Here is a 19,897-nt window from a genome sequence, read left to right as displayed (position 1 = left end):
AACATTAAAAAACAACTAAATAAAATAATTAATTAATATTATTTCTGAACCTATTAAGAAAACAATTGTAAAAAATATCACTTCTTTCAATGTATTTAAGGCTTTATATTGATTGCTTGATATCAAAAAGCTGTCCTAGAATATCGAATCAACCAAACGTTCAAGAAGTTTTATTTAAACTTCTTCTTCAAGTTCACTTTCCAAGAAAGCAGTGGCACAGCATCCTTTTGATCGATATTTAAATCATTTTGCACAAGAAAACTCAAAAGTACCCTTATGGATGTGTATTTTACGACTGGTGAGAATATTTCTGGTTAATCGTTCCCTTGACATTTTCCTATAAACTGTTGTAAAGTTTTTTTCTTTATAAACGTTTGATGTTAAAAAAGATAAAAATTTAGATTCAATAAATCAAAGGTTGATACGAGTATGTAAATGTTTAACATAAAGCAAAATAAAAAAAAAGTTGAGATAATAATAATCAAACTTGACTAAGATGATAGAGAATGCGAAAAAAATTGGGGTCCTGCAAGTCCATCTGCCAAAACGGATGGGTCGTATGTGTGTAGCAGTTTTTGCAGATTGTTCAGAATAGTTTTTGGAATTAAATTTTTTGGGCCAAAAATTCCTTAGAACCATTTTTTTTAAGCTTTCAACTTCTCCCAAACCACTGATTAATTTTCAACTATTTTTTTTTTTTTTTTTTTTGAAAAATTAAATGTGTTTAAATTAAAACCGGGAATTGAATTTTTTTGAAATTTTGGTTTATGGTGTTAATTAATAACATCGGCACACGTAAAACGAAAAGTGGCATATTGAACGCACTAGACTCATCTAGGGTCATATATTTCGATAACCTGAATCCAAATCCGAAATGCGTTTACCTCCATCAGTCCTCGTTCCTGGGATTCGGGTTCAGGGCATCGAAATTCACGATCATGATTTCTGAATTTAAAAGAAATTTTGCTTTACTTATGGGAGAAAATGGATTTTAGAGACGTTAAAGATTTTTGATCGCCAGTGATAATGTTCAAGAATTGGGTTTAGGTTTTAGGACCAAATTGATCCAAACGGAACTCGAATATAGATTTCAGACAGAGAAGTAAATGACCCAAGGTGTATCTTGTGTTTTTTAACGCCAATTTTTGTTTTTTTTTTTTTGTGCCGGTGTAATAACTACAAAATAGCAAATTGGTTTTATTTAATATATTTTTTTTTTCTCACTAAATGATATATAAGAACAAGGATTTAAAAAAAAAGTAAGCATATAGTACATGATTTAAGCGCGTTTTACATGATTTAAACTGGATCTAAAAAAATTTGCATCTTTTAAATACAAAAAGTTGTTTTTATATAATGTATCTCAGCATTAAAATATTCCCCTAAATCATGCACAGCATAATTCCTTTACTCCAAAATATATTATAAAATTTAACTTTTTCTTTTCTTTCCAATAAATACGCTTCCATCCTGGATAACATATGAACTGCAAAACTTTTATTTAATTTCACAAGTGTTGAAATACTAGGTCAGGGATGGCGAACCAATGGCACGCGTGCCACTGGTGGCACGCCATAAAATATTTCGGGCACGCCAACAATTAAGTAATCCAATTGTCATTTGAGCGACATTCAACGATTTTTCCAGTGAAATTTTTCTTGAGATTTTATTCCACTGTAAAACTCTTTTCTTCTCAGAAGAAGATTCTAACGTCTCTGAACAACGGATTGAATTTACATGAAAAACCAGACAAAGTAAAATTAACTGAATGAATTAGTTCATCAGTCGAAGAATTTTTGTCAAGGTTTTCAGAATTTAAAGAATTATCGGAAACGCTAGCTCTACTATGAACCCTGATACGACATCCTTTGATAAACTGAACTTGTCTTAATTTGATTGGTTGGAAATTGAAGACATTGAAATGCATCTGAACGCTTTTCAATCTTGTTCGATATCGACTCAAAAATTCGTCAAAACAAGGAAAGAGTTGGAATAATTCAAAACAAATAGCGCTGTACCTAAAGAAACAAAGGTTTTTATTATTAGGTATGTTTACAAATAAAACAATGCGTAGTTTAAAATTAATTATTTTTATTTCTTGTAGTCACAAAAAAAAAAATAGATATAGAAATAAATATTTTTTTTTTAATGGCACGAGGTTATAAAAAGGTTCGCCATCCCTGTACTAATTGTTTCGATACCAGATGCAAATCCTCTCATTTTCCTCAAAAAAATACGTTCTCACATGAAAAATCAAAATAGACTTTAATTATACTTTATTTGCATGACAAATACAACCATAATGCCTAATTTTACTATCGTACCACCATTTTTACCGAATTCCAAAAAGGTGTACTCAATTCGTCTATATTTTTTTTGTGTTTGTTACCTCATAACTTTGGACCAAGTGAACCAATTTGATAATTCTTTTTGTATTGGAAAGCTGGTTTCCTGCAGTGTGGTCCCATTTTCATTTCATCTAGTTATGGCTATAGAAACTATGAGAAAAACCATAAAACCCAGTTTTGATCCATGGAAGTCGGTTTTGTTTTTTTGATAAAAATGATTATTAATAGTTTTTTGCTAATATTTGAACCTTATTTTAAAAGAAAAAAAAGAGACCATAATGAAACACGAATAGGAACAAAGCCGTATACCCACAGTTCTGGTTCGCTTGTATCAATACTTACTGATGCAAACGAACCCCCAAAACATCATATTCTAGTATTAGAATATTTATAGTAGTAAATCTTAAATATGATATTTCCATCTGTCACTTTATACACTACATTTTGATAGTCTTAAATAATAATTAATGAATTTATAGTTATATAAACACAATTGAATTAAATACTAAGAGCTCTGAGTTTCACTTGTTAAAACGTAACAAATACAAACAAATAAACGAAGTAGGTACTTTAATTTTGTTAAAACTTATCCTGAAAAATGGTTTCAATTTACCCTAGCTTAAAATTTTACATAAAAACTAACAAACAAATTCTAGATTCATCAGCTGTCTTCTTTTCTCTCACTCTTTCACACGCAGTTTATAAAAAAATCAAAATATTTAAAATGTAAATAAGTACAAAAAAGATCACGTATACGCCACAGTGCACATTGACAACGTGAAAATAAAGTGAGTTGCAACTTTAGCTTAGGTGCCAACATACACAAATTGATATTAAAAAACACTTCCATCCATTATTTGAACAATAACTTCGTCTTCTTTCTGGTCAGTGCTATAAATAAATAAACAGAAAGACAAAATCCTGTCAAATAAGAATCAAAAATGTTTAAATTCTTCAACTTATTTAATTCTGTTTATTTTTTAAAACAAAAATGAAAAAAAGGGGATCAGAATTGATTCCAGGGATCATTTAGTATGAGGATGGACTAAAAAAAACTCAAAAAATGTTGATATTTGTGAAAAATATGTCTTCAGTAGCTTCCCGATTTTTATTTTCCAATTTGCTAATAAAAAAATGTATCAGAATAAATTCAGAACATCATAATGCATAAACCATGGACATTATTATTTGGTTTTTATTTTAACGCCTTTTTAAAAATCGGCATTTCAACCATTTAGTGTGTTATCTATGTTTCATTTAAATTTGGTATTTGATATAGATCTGTTTAAATGTAAGCATTTTACCAATAGATTCATCTCTCTGATCTCCGATAAATCAATTTTAAAAAGCAAAAAAAAAAAAAGCAAAAACAATTAATTCGCTTGCCTAAATGCACATCTATTTTTAATGTGTTAGAATGCTCAATGCTTTGACTTTTAGAATCTAGAATCAAACAGGAATGCATATAGATACTCGTTCCCAATAAAAAATTCAAACACTTTTAATTGAAATTGAATTGAAACTACAATCAAATATACTCTTAGCTATAAAGAAACAAATAAAAACAAAGAGATAAAAAACGATTTCTGTACCAAAGAGTTTAAATTAAAAAAAAAAGCTAAAAGTAGTAGTAGTGTAAATGAAAACAAAAGCATTCAATATTATTTTTTTTTTAATGACATGTTGTATATATCGTATTCATTCAATTTTATTCACACCATTACACGGTTAATTGAATTCCAGTCCAACTATGTATAAAGTACATTAAATTTTATTATTCGATTTAGTTATTTATGATTCAACTTTTATTGATTAAATTCAATTTTAAAATGTTTCTTAAATCTAAAATTAGTGCAATTTTATCATGCACGCGTGTTGATTGAATTTTTTTTATATTTTCTTTTTTTATTTCAATACATGATTTCTTTTTAATTTTGTATTTAAGCATAGTACACACGAGTATATGATATCGAAGTTCAATTAAAATATCCAAATCGAATGTCAAATCTTCGTTTCATATTGTTAACCTTTACTGCCCGTAAGGCTAATGGAACTCAACAGAGTGGAAAATTGAAAAACGCTTGTCTACCCTATGGCTAGTTGTGCAGTAGTATTATAGTATGCATAGATGTCACACAAGTGTTATATAAAAGGTTCATTGGTACTAACTTTGAAATGAAAATTTATTCTGGGATTATTGACGCATGAAAGAAATTGCAAATTAGAAAAAAAGAAGAAAAATCTTTGACGTTTTCATCTGTCACTTCAAATATGTGTATAGAGTGTAGATGTGCAAGAGCTTTTACCCAGGATAAAGTTATAAAAAGGTTTAATGTTGCAATGTAAAAAAATCCACACAAATAAACAAACTTCAAAACCTTTACATCGGATATAACAAACAGGTGGTTTGCGGCTCTTAAATTTACAACCTTTTGGGTTGTAGGATTATGGTCTAATTATACGTTGAAATATGACCTGTGGTTCGTATTTTATTGGATAATAGTTGTTGAAGTGAAACCTCTTACGCAAGCCTCAGAATTAGCAGTTAACATGGAAATATTGAATGAGTGTAAAAACGGAAGTGACCTCAAAAAAACCTAGTGAAGGAGTTATTTATGTTTCATTTTTATTCTCTCAGTATTTAATTATAACATGTAAAACATATCTACAACAAACGAAGTCATAAACATCATCACACAAAATTAACCTCATTAAAGCTACTTTTGCGAATAACAGGTATGTATGTTAGCATTCGCGAATCAAAGGCATATGCATATAGATTCAAATGCACTGATACGGGTTAGAAATCAATTATTAGTTCACATTCTTGATTTATCAAGGGGCACGGTCGGTAGTGCCCAGCCAAGTTCTCTAGCAACTTTAGCAATACACCCTTATTTACAGGAAACAACTCAGGCCATTTTCAACCCTCCTCTAACTTCCACACCAAAGATGCTAGAAATTTCAAACTCGCTACATTTGTTGAGCTGGTCAAAACCAAACACCTCACAAAATTTCAGCCTCCTACGATGAGTAGTTTCTGAGATATAGGGCTTCAAAAATCGAAAAAACCGTAACTGACTCACTGACAGATCATCAAAATTATGGAGAACTTCCCGATATCGTAGAAACTTGAAATTTTACACGGTGATAGGACTTGTGGTGTATACAAAGGAAAAAATCGAAAATTTGAGATTTTCAATTCAGGGGGCGTGGCATCCGCCCATTTCCGCTGAATTTTCATTTAATATAATAGAGCACTTCTGATTATCGTAAAATCTTGAAATTTGGTAGAATGGTAGAACTAGTAGTTTATAAAAAGGAAAAAATTTTAAGTTTGAGAATTTAAGCCAGGGGGAGTGGCAACCGCCCATTTTCGCTGAATTTTCATAAAATATTATAGAGCACTTCTGATTATCTGATTTCTTTTTATTTCCGATTTTTAAAGTTATTTCAAAAATTGCCAAGTAAACAATCAAAATTTTATTGATACGAATTTGATTCCAAACTTTAGAACTTCAGTCAGTAAATACCCTTCCTCAAAATCGCACCCTTTGACAGTAGAAAATTACCTGCCTTTTTTGGTCAGAGCCGAAAAAATAATAATATCAAAATGTGAATGTGATACCTACATTTAATATTGAAAGCGTCTATTGTTATCAAAAGTATTCACTCGTAAGAGCTTCATTCTTGTAAGGTCACAGTTTAAAAAAATATATCACAAGTCTTCATTAAAAAGATTACAAAAAAAAGGTTTTTGATATATTCTTATCCTGAAAAAATTAAAGAACCAAGCAAAAATAAAACTAAAGTTTAATTCACGCTCATGCTTTAACTGACCAAAAAATATTTCCAACCTTAAATAAAAAAAATTTGAAAATATCAATTTATTCTTACGTTGTTCTTTATACATGTTCTCCATGTATAAATAAAATGCACGACTGGGTCGCACGAACTTGCTCTTAGAGTTCAAGTTGCTTAATTTTTTAAGACTTTTTATATAAAATTTTGGGAAATGTAGGAAACAAGAAAAAAAATAAAAAAAAAAAATTAAATTCGTTTTTCAAAAAAATAAATCAACATCTGAAATCAAATCGCTTCACAAAACAAGTATGCAGTTTTGATTGATATATTAACATGCATTTTTAGAAAAAAAAATTTCAAAATCGTTAGAGCCGTTTTAAAAAAAAAAATAATTTTTTATAAATATTTTTTTGGAAAAAAATCCAAAAATTATTTTTTTCAAAATGTTTTGAAAATTTTTGATAAAAATGATTATTTATTTACATAAAATTTTATATACATATGTAAATAAAAAATTAAAAAATCATCTAACAAAAATGTTGGTGATCTAGTTGAACACGTTAAACTAAATGGACATTCTTTCAAATTTTAATGAAGCTAAAATTCTTAAATTTATAAAAAGAAATCTAATCCTATCTTATAAGCATAAATCTTGGCCTACAAATTAAATCCAATTCACTTGATTAAACTTGACAAAACTTGATTAGCTTTTATGTAAAAATTCATGAAAGAATAATTTGTGTTTTATTTGAAAAGAAATGTAAAAATAGAATACTTTTCTTTTTATTAAAGAAAAAAAAAACAAATTTTTTAATCTCCAAACGAAGAATTTTGTGGAAAAAAAACTCAAAAACTTAAGAGTTGATTTTGTGAAAAAAAATTTTTTTTTAATAAATAAATAAAATTTGTTCAGCAGACAATTGCACAACGTTTTTTCATAAATAATTTTGTATATACATATGTATATCTACAGGAAAGGCGTTAATTTACAGAAAAAAAATTCTCTCTCAAAATTCATAATAATTTAGATTTCCTTGACTGAACTTGACTGTACCTATCTTTTTCCTTTCTAGGCTTAAAAAAATATTAATATAAAACAAAGATGTGAAATTTTCGATCACTTCCAAAGCATTTTATGTGGAAAATCACACAATGTATAGTTACAAACTTTACTGAAAATAATTAATTCTTTTTCTCAATGTAAAATTTGTGTAAATAGGACCTTTTTCAAATCAAAATGACGGCTGTTTGTGTATCAGATTTTGATAACTAATCAAAAATATTTTTAATTTTTGTTGGTTCAATTCGACTTCTTAGTTTTATAGTAGGTAGGTAGGTACTGTACATATTTATGTATTCAAAATTATATTTTAATTGGTTGAGCAAATTTTTTTTTGCATTTCGCGACAGACATAAGCTTTTTCTGAATAACTCAACTTATTCCCATTCTTTTTTTGCCACTTTTTAAATAAAAATCTTTTTATAGTCTCCTTTCTGAACAGTATTTCTTTTGTATATCTATTATAATGAAGCGTTCATCCAAGGACTTTCAATTCAACCCAAACATGGTTATATCTTCGCAAAAATAGAGAGAACAACAACAAAAAAAATATCCGGTTTTCTAACATCTTTTGTCAAGTAGGTATACAATCAATTCTTATAGGCTATACCGCACAAAAAAAAAAAAAATTTTAGATACCTTTTAGCCCCGAAGCAACTTAAATTATTCAGATTCGAAATGAAGAACGCTTTAAACTTTTGGTTTGTTTTTGTACACAACAAGAGAGATGAGAAGAAAAGCTTTTTTCCCTAACATAAAATTTCCCCTTTTTATGAAAAAAAAAAAAACATATACACACAACACACACACAAACACATATAAGTAGGTACACTTTTTTTTGTTTATAGAAAAGTCTTCGACTTCGACACATGCCTTTTCTTTTACCTACCACACCACAAAACTCTTGGTTATTGAAGATATACAACATATAATATTGGCTTGGAAAATTTTCTATCGTTGTCTTTGTGTCAAGAAGAATAAAGAAGCCCCCCTTTTTATAACTTCTATAATATCCTCCCCGAGCACTGGAGCATTCGAGCATTGAGCATAGCGCTGCGGGCTTTTATATTTCTGCACACAATTTTCAGGGTCAAAAGCAACAATGTGCCGCTTCAGTTAGCTCTTGATATACACATATATATACACATGTAGAACTCTGTTGTCTACTTTTGGTAAAAGTTTTTAGATACAAGATTCGGAGGATGTCCTTTTTATTAGGAACGAACATGGGTAGGTTATAGTAGATAGGCAGGGGGTCTCTTGGAGTTGGGGTGTTGGAAATGATTTTTGTTCGGGGTTATGAAAGAGTTAACAAATTTTGTATACAATTTTGTGTACCTACACATATTTTTTGCGATACAATTTGAGATTTATATTTTATATAATTTTCTAAAAAAAAAAAGCTTATACTTACAGTTAAAAATTTTGAAATGTTATTCCTTTGCAGTGGTTGATAATAATTTTCTCTATAGACGAAGCACACACTAACTATTTTTAAGAATCATTTTTTTCATATTTTTAACTGAAGATAGATTTAGATTTAAAAAAAAAAAAAAACACATACACACAAAATATCGTTGCACTCCTTTCAATTCACCTCCGAAAAACTAATACAACACTATTCCTCCAAAAACAACGCGATATGGTATTTTCTGGCCAACAATCAAGCCATGATATCCTTGCAGGACTATCCAAGAACTATATTCCTTAGGCTGGCACTCTCTCGGAACTATTTCCAAATATAAAAAAAAAAAATTGAATATTTTTTTGAAGAAAAAAAAAAAAAAAACCAACGAAGCTTTTTTGTAAATTAAATTATTTTTTTATTTATATGCAATGTGAATTTTATTTATATAGAGATTCTTGTTGTTATATTATTGTTGTTGTTGTGTGTTTTCTCTATATATCCTTTTGATAGGTAGAGAAGAATTTTTGCACAATGCAGCAGCAGCAGCAGTAGCAGCACAGATCATTGGATTACATTTTTGCTTCTTTATTGGTGTACTATTGTAGAATGATGGTGTATGGTACACGGTTGAAATTGTGGGTGGTTTTCTGCAGCAGCAGAAAGGTTTGGGTATACTGCAGAGAGAACCTTCACATTTAAACTTGAAATGAACTTTAACATTTGCTTGGATTTTATTCAAATACACACATCTTTAATGCATCACTTTTTTATTTATTTTAATTTTTTTTTCCTCTTTTTGTAAAAAATTAGGCAGAATTTTTCAATTTTTGAATTTAATTGGTATAAATTTTCTTCACTTTTCCAACAGCCAGCCAAAAACTTCAACTTACATATGCAAAATTGAAAATTGAATTCGAATATAAAAAAAAATTATATAGAACCAAGTGTGATAGGTATCAAGTTTTTCTTTTTTATTTTCTTTTTTTTTTTTAGAAGAATAAACAGCCTAAGTATGCATGCAGAAATTTATTTTATATCACCAGATAAACCAAAGGAGAAAACCAAAACCCAAACAGAAAACCGAAAGAAAAACCCCACACAACCGTTTGTAATTTCCTTAAGAAATTTTTTCCTAATTTAATTGGTATAAATTAGAAAGGAAAAAAAAATTGTTTAATGCACTATCGGATCTTAGCATCGCGGCGTTTTCACTTGGACTATCAGATATGGAAAAGCGCGAATATTGCAGACCCCCTGATAGTGGTGGAAAATGGAAACAAGGAAAATTCACGCATCTATTTACACTCTCTTGAGTGTAAAAATTAAAAGCTTTTATTTTTACACGAGAAAAAATAAACAACCAACGATATGAAAGTGTATCTCTAATGTGAAGAAGTTTGAGATTGAGATACAGGTGGGAGTAGCATGTGTTTGTTTGTTTGTTGTTTTTTTGTTTTTATACCTATTGCGCTTGAGTTTGAGGGGGGAATTTTTGCAAAATAGGGGAAAAATAGTTTTATATCGAGAGTAAAATTTTGTGAGCTTTCACCTATATTTTTGTGGTATTCCTATATTGTAGAGCATACATTGAAAATAGGGAGTGAGAGAATCATCTACACTAGATATCTGAGAGAGAGCGAAAGGAATTTTCCTTTTATTTCGTGGTCATAAGGGAGTATAATTTTTTGACTATGTATCTGTATGGAAGTGTGTGTGTGGGTGTGTGTGTGTGTGTATGTTTATTTCTATTTAGACCAGTTGTTTTGAGATATTTTCAATATAGGCCAGTAATGCTTAGGGATAAATTGGGGAATTCAGAGTATTATCTGCAATCAGTATACGGCATTGTATGGGAAATTTTTCGTTGTAGGTACGCAAGGATATTTTTTTTCTTTTGGATTTCTTTCCTTTAAAAAATTACATTGGCAATGAATTTATATTTTAGACACCGCCGCGACACTGTCTGAGTAGGAGGTTAATTTTATTATTGTCGTGTTAAATATACTCAGACGGGCTAGGAAATTTTAATAATTAATGATACATTGCAGGGTTGTAAAAAATTATTTTCTTTTTATTGCATTTAAGTTCCATTACAAATTTTTTTTTAACATTTAGGTATAGTAAATAAAAGAAAATCTATTAAAACAAATTTTTATTAAAAATATTTTGCATTAGTAAAAAATGTTATTCCAAATAAAAAATGTCTGTAGGTATTGAAAAAAAAATCAATGCAAAATTTCCCCATTAAATTTTTTTTATTCTAGTATTCGTCAAATTTTCACAATTTTGTCACATTTTCAATATTATAGTTGGAATACCTAATGAAAGTGAAAGGTTAAGTGGATAAAATTGTAAGAAACTCTTCAAATATATTTTTTTTTAATATTTAATATATTAATTTTTTTTTTCATTTGCTACAGTATTTTTTTAATGCAAAATATTTTTTTATTTAATGAAAATATTTTTGTTTTCAAAAACAGTGTTAAGAACGCAAATATTTTTGTTTCAATACATTTTTTTTTTGGATTTTCTTTTAATTTGAAAATCAATTTTTTTCAAATCTGATACTTTGCATGAATTTAAAGGTATTCTTTAAGATTATATAAAAATGGGTTCGCTTTTAAACGAAAAAACGTAACTTTTATTAGTTTTAATTTTGGTGCAAAGAATTTCCGAGTTCTAGGCAAATCGCTTCAATTATTTGGGCTTGAGCTAGTAGGTATAGGTACCTATGTAGTACACATACAAGTAAAAATGAATACATTTTTTGTGATGATTATTACTATTTTGAGAATATCCTTTTATTTAGCGTTAATTTTTCTTTTCATTTTATTCTATTAGGACTGTGATATTATATTTTCCCATGTAACTATAAAAACTTCAGAAACAGATCCTAACTGTACAAAAAAATTAAGGAAAGATTTTTAATTCCCTATAAATTTCATTCATAGAAATTAAATTCGCTTAGATTAGAAATTGTTTTCTTATATTTACACAATGCAAAACCAAAATAGGCCATTTTACGTTTGTTTTTTTTTTTTTTCTTTTGGAAAATTTACCGCTAATTTAAAGCTAAAATAATAAAAATTTATTTTCCAACTCAATAAACAAAAATAAAAGAAAAAAAATCAAAAAAATGGTTTAACGACATTAATAAGGAAATTATTTGAAAATAATTTTTACGGTAGACATTATTAAAAAAAAAAATATTTTGTCTTGAGATCTTATAATTTAAAACATTAAGCTCATAATTGCTTTTCCAAGTACTCCGATACGACAATTTTTTAACAAAGAAAATTTTTGAAAATTCTGATTTTTTTTTGTTTTATTTACTTATTCCACTATGTACACTTTGTATGTACATATGTTGTCAATTATTTTCATTTTGTTTTTCAATAGATACAATTTTTCAATTTTTAAAAAATGCACAGTAAAATGTGTCACTATGGCGTATACGTACCTACTTTTTTGCATAAATGTATTTTAATTATACTTTCGTGTAATATTTTAAATATTTAACCGTAACGTTTTTAAGTTAGAGTGCAGTATGTAAGAATAGCGGTAGTACGCCTTAACGAGACAACCCTGGATGGAACCAACACATTCGTCTATACGAATTATGTAGTACCTACCACCTAATATTTAATATACAGGGTGTCCCAAAAGTTAACGTGGAAACGAAAACGGTAGATACAGTAGGTGGTGACAGTTATCAGAAAAATAATAAAAAAAATCGCAGCCATATATTTTGTGAGTTATGGGCATTTGAAAAAAAGTCGAAAAAATTGTCACCCTGTGACAGTTTTTCATGTTCCGTGACTACAAATCTTAATTTTTCTCATTTTTTTCTTTTGTTACAAAGCCTTGAATAACCCTGCTACCAAATGCATTCAAAAATTTTAACTCAGCTGCATCAGTTTTAAAGCAAATATTACTTTTTTGCCCATCTAAGTACTAATAAATTTTACATGACTTTAATTCAATGAACTGTAGTGTAAAAAAATGCAGTACGATGTTTCGGCAAGTTACCTTAAAAGTTGGTGTGTTCAATTCTCTTTTCAAAATGGTATAACATTGTTGAGAATATTCCATAAATAACCGAGATAAAATTTATTTTCTTATGAAATCCGACTTTTTTATTAGTTAATTTTTCCATATTATTTAAGTTTTTGTATTCTGAAAGGTTCTGAAAGGGACACCCTGTATAAATCGGTCCCGCAAAAAAAAAGCTATTTGGAAGAAAAGTTTTTAATAGCTCTAAGGTTGTTTATATCCGTCTAATAAAAGTCTAAGCGGCAGACCTTTTAATCACATGAAAAATAAAACTCAGCATCCCAAAATTATGAGAAATGCATTTTTGTACTGTACGATTCCCAAATGGGACCCAAATCATCACTAATTTAAGTCTAATTCTTGTCAAATCTGCGAAATTCAAATTCCAATCAAAACTGAACTCTGTGAGTCTATCCACAACACAAAGCCGAAACAAATATGTATTTTGAAAAAAAAAATCATCGTATTTTCTTTTTCAGGCAAAAAAATTGGGCTCCGCGAAATTAGGCCCCAGGAAATAAGGCCCCAATAAAAAATGAAATAAGATCCCAAAAAAATACACACAAAACAACAACAACGAATTTTCTCAAATTTTGGGGTGTTATTCATTTTTTTTGTTTGGGCATAATTTCATTATGAAATAAGGCCCACATGAAATAAGACCCTAAAACTAATTTTGGGGCTCACTTTCATTTTATTTTAAAAATAATTTGGCGCCTTATTTCATTTTCCATAATTTGCATAAAAATGCTAAACTAAATTGTCTTTCAAAAAATATTTTGTAAAATTCCGCTTATCAAGGACCCAGAATTGGCAAAGTACCGCATATTGTGGACTCACTGTTGGTTTGCAGCAATATTAATCCTTAAAAGCATTAGTAAATAACAAAATAGCTGAAAAAATCGCACGATGCTTTTCAATGTAAAGATATTGCTGCAAATTGAAAGATATTAGTTTGCAGTTCCGACCATAAAGATGGTTCTGTAGGTTTGGAGTGATATTTCATTACGTAAAATAAATTAATTATGAAAAAGAAAAATTAGGGTCTTATTTCATTTTCCCAAAAAAGTTCAAAACAAGTTAGGGCTTTATTTCATTTATTTTTGGGGTATTTTTTCATTTCGATGGGGCCTTGTTTCATTGGGGCATATTTTCATTATGAAAAAATACCCCAATTTGGGGCCTTATTTCATTTATTCTTTTGAGGCCTTATTTCCTGGGGCCTAATTTCGCGGAGCCAAAAATTGTACTATTTTTTGACAAAACAGATCAGTCAATACTGTCAGGAAATCGTTCGATAAACCATTTCATTGCGTACTTTTTTATTATTAGCGTCCAGACCACTTCTTTTATCGATCCTGTTTGGATCTACTTTCCAACTAAAATGTTTTCATTATAAGTCAAAAGAAAGTATTTCATTCACCATAAACACTCAAGTACATAAGGATATTATTTGCAAAATTCAAACAATAACAACGATACAATTGGAAATCTTTTTCTTCCAAGGTGTGTTAGAGTCCTCATCTAAAAGTCCTCAACACCCACACAGCTTAATGGAGAAAATTATATATTTTTAACAAAAAAATAAAAAAAGCAAATCTTCAAAAGCACTTTTATGTTTCTGGTATCATCTTTTAAAAACTTATTTCAATGTGAATTCTCAGTATTCTTTGATTCAGCTACCATTGAAACAATGTTTAAAAAAAAAACACATTTTCTTGCACAATTCTTTTATATATTGTTCTGTTTATGATGCTGCAATTGAACTTAGTCCCCACAAAGAGTCTCCAGGCGCACAATTTCATATGTAAAATTCCTTGTCATCTCACCAAGCCGTAGGTTGGTACAATTCATATCTTTTTTATGAACTTGTGTGTCGTGTAACACCCGCGGAGTAAAAAAATATGAAGAACCTGCTCTAGACAATTTGCAGAGTTTTTTAGGTAATACCATTGACCTGAAAACGTATGCTGCTCGAAACACATTAACTCAAAATGGAAATGTTTAAAAATAACACTGCGCTATGGTACTATTTCTAGCACGAATGTGTGTTGTTGTGATTTGAGAAGACCGAGATGAAAAGAAGCAATTAGGGTAGAAAAACCTCAGAAATACGTGCATATTTTCAAATGAAAAGGATTTTATATATGAATTTGTATATCATATTTGTATATGTTTTGCTTTATGACATATTCAGGAAAGTCAAAAAAAGCGGATATGAAAAAATAACAACAAGGTGTTTCAAGTTAGGAAAAAAAGAATAAAATTACATAAAGTAAGTTACAATTAGGCTATTGATTATGTCTTTCAGAACAGAAGTAAGACGTTCACGGGTTTTTATTGCAGGAATCATTCAATGGGTTATAAAAGAAGATAAAACCGTGGAGTGCTATTAAATGAGAGGGTGGAAACTAAAGATAGGGGTGCAAAAGCTCCCTTATTGGTTTTTTACTTGCGATATAGGTACTATATATCAAGTTATGCATTCGTACAAAAAAAAAAGTTGAGATAACATTTTTCCATGACATTACGATGATAGACAATGCGAAAAAAGTGGGTCCCGGAAGTCCGTCTGTCCGTCTGTCTGTCAGTCTGTCAGTCTGTCAGTCTGTCAGTCTGTCAGTCTGTCAGTCTGTCAGTCTATCAGTCTGTCAGTCTGTCAGTCTGTCCGTCTGTCTGTCTGTATAAGGAACTAGAGCCTAAACGGATGGACCGATTGACTTCAAACTTGCTATGTAGCAGTTTTTGGAGACTCTCCAGAGGGGTTTTTGGAATTAATTTTTTTGGACCAAAAATAACGGTACCTGTCATACAAAAATTTCGGAAAAGTTTAATTTCACGAAAACGGCTCCAACGATTTTGTTAAAAAAATTCAAATGTTAGTTTTTAAACAAGATCTATCTTTTGAAGAAAAATTTTTTTTTTGAAAATCATTATTAACGGTACCTGCCATAGGACCGCTTTTTTCAAATCGGATTTTCTGCAAAACTACTTATTGTATTTCAACGAAATTTTTTATACAAAAGCATTTATACAATTTTATACAATTTTTGGATTTTTAAAAAAAATTTGAAATTTTTTTTTTGAAAAATCAAATTTTCGAAAACGGGACATTGAATTTTTTTGAAATTTTGTTTTTAGATGTTGATTAGTTATTTCTTCAAAATGGCATACCAGTTTTATTTTTAAACTTTTTTTTCAAAAAATTATTTATAAAAAATTAGTTTTTTAAAAAACGGCTCTAACGATTTTGAAAATTTTTTTTCTAAAAATGCACCTTAATATTTCAAATAAAATTGCATACTTGTTTTGTGGGGCGATTTGATTTCAGATATTGTTTTATTTGTTTGAAAAATGAATTTTTGTTTTGTTTTGTTTTTTTTTTTTATATACCTACATTTCCCAAGTTTCTATATAAAAAGTCTTAAATATTTAAGCAACTTGAACTCTAAGAGCAAGTTCGTGCGACCCAGTCGTGCATTTTATTTAAATATATCTCGTAAACAAAGCAAAATTTTGAGATATTGCATTTTTTGTAGTAGGGTTAAATACAATCATTTTTTAGTATTTCGACAGAAGTATTTAAATAATAGATAAAAAAGCCATTAAATTTTGTTTTATTTTAAAATGACCGTTGATGATTGCTAAAAATAACTCTTATCAGAAAACAACTCTTTGTAAAGGCCAATACATATGTATAAATATGCAGACTAGGAAAAGGTATTTAAATTCATCCTGAAAACTAGAACCAGATTCTTCAAAAGAGAGTTAAACGAAATAACAAAATTTACTAAATAATAAGTGACGTGAAACAACACAAAATGAAATAAAGCCAAATTCCAAAAATTTGTTATTATTTCGTTTTTGAGAACGCGCGAATTTTGCGATTCCCCAAATTGACTCCTTCTTTTTTTTATTTTTCTGTCTCCAACTTGGATTTCGTTTTTGTTAAGATATACTTATTAGGGTGGGTCAAAAATCGAAATTCTTTTTTTTTATTTGGTACTCCGAAAAATCGATTTCTAGACCCCTCTAGAATATACACACCAAATATGAGCTCTTTATATTAATGGGAAGGTCCTCCGCTTTGCAATTTTCCATTTTTACATCAAGCTTCTATTAAAAAAAAATTATTTTTTTATTAATTGACTTTTTAGCAAATTTCTTTTCATATTCTTGTAGGAAATTGAACGCTCTACAAAAAAAGCCTTATACACTTTTTTCGTTTATCTAACCGTTGAATAGATATTTGAGGTCCAAAAATCGAGAAAATTTTTTAAAATTCGGTTTTTGTTCTTAATTTTGTAACAAATTGAAAAATTATAATAATCAAACGCGCAAGACATATTCTTATTGGAAATTGATTGTTCCACAAAAAAGGTCTTATTAACTTTTTTCATTAATCTAACCATTCTAAAGATATTCGAAGTCAAAGTTAAAAAAAATTATAAAAACATTTTATATTTTTAAAAAATTTCCAATTCACTGAAACTTCATTATTTTCAAATTAGCAAGATATATTCTTGTAGGGGCTTAAACGTTCTACAAAAAATTTCTTGGAATCAAATTGGTTGCTTTAACCGTTTAGAAGATATTCGTATCCAAATCGCAATGCATACGGGTCATAAGAAAACTATTGAAATCAGTGAGCATTGGTTTGGATACGAATATCTTCTAAATTTTATTACTTATACTTATTACTTATACTTTGATTGTAGTTCCCCGTGGTGCGTTGGTAAGTGCTTGGCACTGTGACGTTAGAGGTATGGGTTCGATTCCTATCTTCCACCATCTAAAATAAAAAGATTTAAATTAAAAAGAGAAATTGGTAAGGTCTCTTATAGTGTCATTCTGATGAAAAAGTTCATCTCTGTTTAGCCATTCGGACTCGGCGGTAAATTGTAGATCTCTTATACCTATACTTGCAACTTTATTACACGCACCAGTGGTGTCGTGCCAAAAAAATGTGTTTTGCTTTTTATTACTTTCTTATATTTCAATCCTTCGAAATGGTTTGTCGTTTTCGATTAGCTCTCCGGAATCATTCAGAAGCCTTCTCAAAATGTTTTATTCGCACGAAAATGACAGAAAGAACGCTTCTCAGAATAAAAATTATAGTATTAAACATTTCGCCACGGGGTACTACTTTTACTTTTTATGATTGACTTTGAAACCAACTTAAGTTAAACTCTGTAGAATATTTATTGCGGTTCTAGCTCAATACGACACTGTCGTACATTTTTGAAAATGCATTTTACACCCAAGATTAAATTTGTATAACACCGCCGGAAACACCCTGTATTCGTATCAGATTATCTCCATAAACATTAAAAATATTCTCGCATATACAAAATTTTAACAAATCTTCAGATTTTTGCTCAAAAGTATAGAATGCGGAGATGCAGCTACATTTTGATAAAACTTGCATCACTTCTAACAAGAGACTATAAAGTCGTTAATACTTAGGCATGTAAAACATAAAAAGTATGCATATATTCCAAGCTAACGTCAACACATCCAGACTAAGCGAGACGTCAGTTCTTATGAATGTAATTTAAACAAAGTTAAGGATAAAAAGAGTCTGCATCCATTTAATTACAAACAAAGTTCTATTTTAAAAAGGAACGGCTGCTCTGTACCTCTACCTACCTCGGATTACTGTTGCGCACCAAAACCTAAAAGGAGCTGCAACTTGAACAAACAGCAGCGTTCAAAATAAGGTTAAGTGCTGGGCGAAGCGAACACTAAAGGTTGCTGGATGCTATACGTGCCAACAGTCATCAGGCACTGAAAGTTAAGTAATTTAAGTGTGTCACATTCAGTAGAACATGGTCATGAATTTCTGTATAAACAGATTTATGTTAGATTTGCTGGGTTTTAAGGGTAGTTAAAGCTAAGTTTTTTTATATTTTTTTTTCTCTTTTTTTTTTTCTTGAAACTTTGATGCTCGAGTAACATGGGAGGCAGAAATTACTCGCTTGAAATATTCACACTTTTATATTTTCAGTTTTAAAAACTAAATGGAATATTCGTGTTTTATAAAAGTACCTCTATTTATATATAGTTGGTACTTACTATGAAATAAACGTCATTTTGGAAATGAAGTATTTGGACTCTGCAGAAGACGGCACATTACATGCAAATATATTCATTTGTAAATTTTGTGTGGGTTTTTAAATTGAGAACTCGGTTTTGGTGTTCTTCTTAACTATGTAAGAATGGTTTAGGTAAGTGTTTGGTTTATGTCGCTTTTTATACCAGAATCTAAATGCTGTGCTCCACGAATTGCACTTTTTTACATGCTTTATAATGGCGAGTATTAATTAAATCTAAGGCTAGGCGCACACATGCGATTTTCAGTCGTTGCTACTAAAAAATCGCAGTCGCAACATTAAATTACCGTGCACTCACTTGCGACTAAAAAATCGCGCTATTATTTAGTCGCAAGAAAAAACATAGCGTTTGATCAAAATACATGACCGTTTTTTAATAAACAAAAATGCATCATCTTAAAATCAAAAGGACCAGGTGTTACTTGATGTTCAAATCTACACTAAGGAGCAAAAAACAGAATCAAATAAATTATACATATTAAAAACAAAAAATTGCAATGGATAAAATATTTTAATTCAAAGTCTCATTTTTATTCATGGTCTCATTTTAAAGCTTGCGTATTTTTTACTTTGAATTGTTGGTAAAAACATAAAAATTCATACAATAGTGTTAGCGATATCTGTCAATTTTAGTTTTTTTTTAATGTTAATGTTTTCCAGATACTCTCTGTTTCAATTTCAATCTATTTTTCTTCACATACTTCATTTATATTGGTTGGATTGAACCAAAGAACTGGTTTTTAAGTTCTAAGCATTAACTTAAAGCCTTCGTTTCAAGCGTTTCAATGGTACCATTAACATTTTTATGTTAATATGTCAATTACTTCACGATCAATTATATTATTATCGTTTTTACAGAACGCAAAGTTTGATTCCATTTTTTTGCTCCTAAGTGTAGTACTCAAATTACCGCAATTTATTTTTAAAATGTTTACCTCTGTTAACTTACAGATAAACGTTCTTCGGGGGAAATAGATTCTCTCCAATGTGTATTTTTGCACCTTATTTTCGGTTCCACAAGTACCAATATTTCATCAAAGCATTGTTTACTCATTCTATAATACTGGGTAAACTTCTGAGGATGTTCTCTTAGATTCTTATTAATTTGATG

The 19,897-nt window shown here is 29.3% G+C and overlaps 1 protein-coding gene and 1 long non-coding RNA gene across 2 annotated transcripts in view; both read right to left on the bottom strand.

Annotated features, from left to right (window-relative positions):
• The window catches only part of LOC129910628 (potassium voltage-gated channel protein Shaker), a 302,087-nt gene extending 293,146 nt beyond the window's left edge, over nucleotides 1–8,941 (bottom strand). The window contains exon 1 of the mRNA XM_055988069.1: nucleotides 8,627–8,941. The gene's annotated coding sequence lies outside the window, so the exon portion shown is untranslated. The remainder of the gene's footprint in view (nucleotides 1–8,626) is intronic.
• A 44-nt stretch (nucleotides 8,942–8,985) lies between these two features.
• LOC129910629 (uncharacterized) lies at nucleotides 8,986–10,035 on the bottom strand. The gene is made up of 2 exons (XR_008771533.1): nucleotides 9,661–10,035; nucleotides 8,986–9,505 (listed from the first exon to the last, which is right to left on the bottom strand). It is a non-coding gene; the product is annotated as an uncharacterized LOC129910629 (long non-coding RNA).
• Between the last annotated feature and the right edge of the window lie 9,862 nt (nucleotides 10,036–19,897).

This window comes from Episyrphus balteatus, chromosome 2 (genome assembly GCF_945859705.1).
Source record: "Episyrphus balteatus chromosome 2, idEpiBalt1.1, whole genome shotgun sequence".
In the NCBI taxonomy this organism is placed as follows: domain Eukaryota; kingdom Metazoa; phylum Arthropoda; class Insecta; order Diptera; family Syrphidae; genus Episyrphus; species Episyrphus balteatus.
Note: the sequence above shows the minus strand (reverse complement) of the source record. Positions and strands in the feature narration are given on the sequence as shown.